The sequence below is a fragment of the Heloderma suspectum genome, chromosome 6 (genome assembly GCF_057233095.1).
Source record: "Heloderma suspectum isolate Gila_16-S chromosome 6, 16-S_ref, whole genome shotgun sequence".
Taxonomy (NCBI): Eukaryota; Metazoa; Chordata; class Lepidosauria; order Squamata; family Helodermatidae; genus Heloderma; species Heloderma suspectum.
Window position 1 is genome coordinate 105,190,937 of NC_139463.1, and position 766 is coordinate 105,191,702.

Below are 766 nucleotides of genomic sequence, written 5' to 3' on the forward strand. Positions count from 1 at the left end.
AACGAAATCGAAAGTATCAGAAAGAGAGACTCAGCACAACTTGTCCCTAATCTTGTTCGTTTCGCAGAAGTCAGCTACACATGGAAAAACTAGCCGATGAAACTTTTCATGACATGGAGATCACATATGCGAACTGCTGCAGATCAAAGTGCTATTAAAAGGATCCGAACTTAGCCATACGAATCAAAGACAGGGATCCCAATCCTGGGCTGGGTCCAGGTTTTAGCCATACTTACGAGTAGACCCATTGAAATCAATGGGCCTACTCTAAGCATGACTAAGTCATAGCTCCCTCATAGTGCTAGTACAGGGGAGAATTAGCGGGCAGGAGCGGGGTGCTTTGCCCATCCTCTGCCAGCCAAACTAATTCTCCCCTGTAAATGCCCACCTGGCATTTATTTATTTAAAATATTTAAAAACAGTTCTAACTTTTTTAAAACTTGCTTTTCCTTCCTCTGCTCTCTGAGTGTAGTAGTAAGCCAGACTGGGAAGGATAAGGGAGAAGAGAGACACATTTTTGATGTGGCATTTGCTTGTTTATGTGTTTATTAAATTGGTTCTACCCCACCGAAAACAGGACCATCAAATGCATCACCTCTTAGCAATGTAAATTGCAGGCATGAGGGGCTTGATCTGGATCGGGATGGCACTGGGTAGCAAGAGGTTAAAGCTCCGTGCCCCCTCCCCATTCTAAGGCTAAATCATCAGCTAAATTTTGAGTAAAAAAGAAAAAGCTGTAGCAGCATAAAGAAATCATAGAATAGGA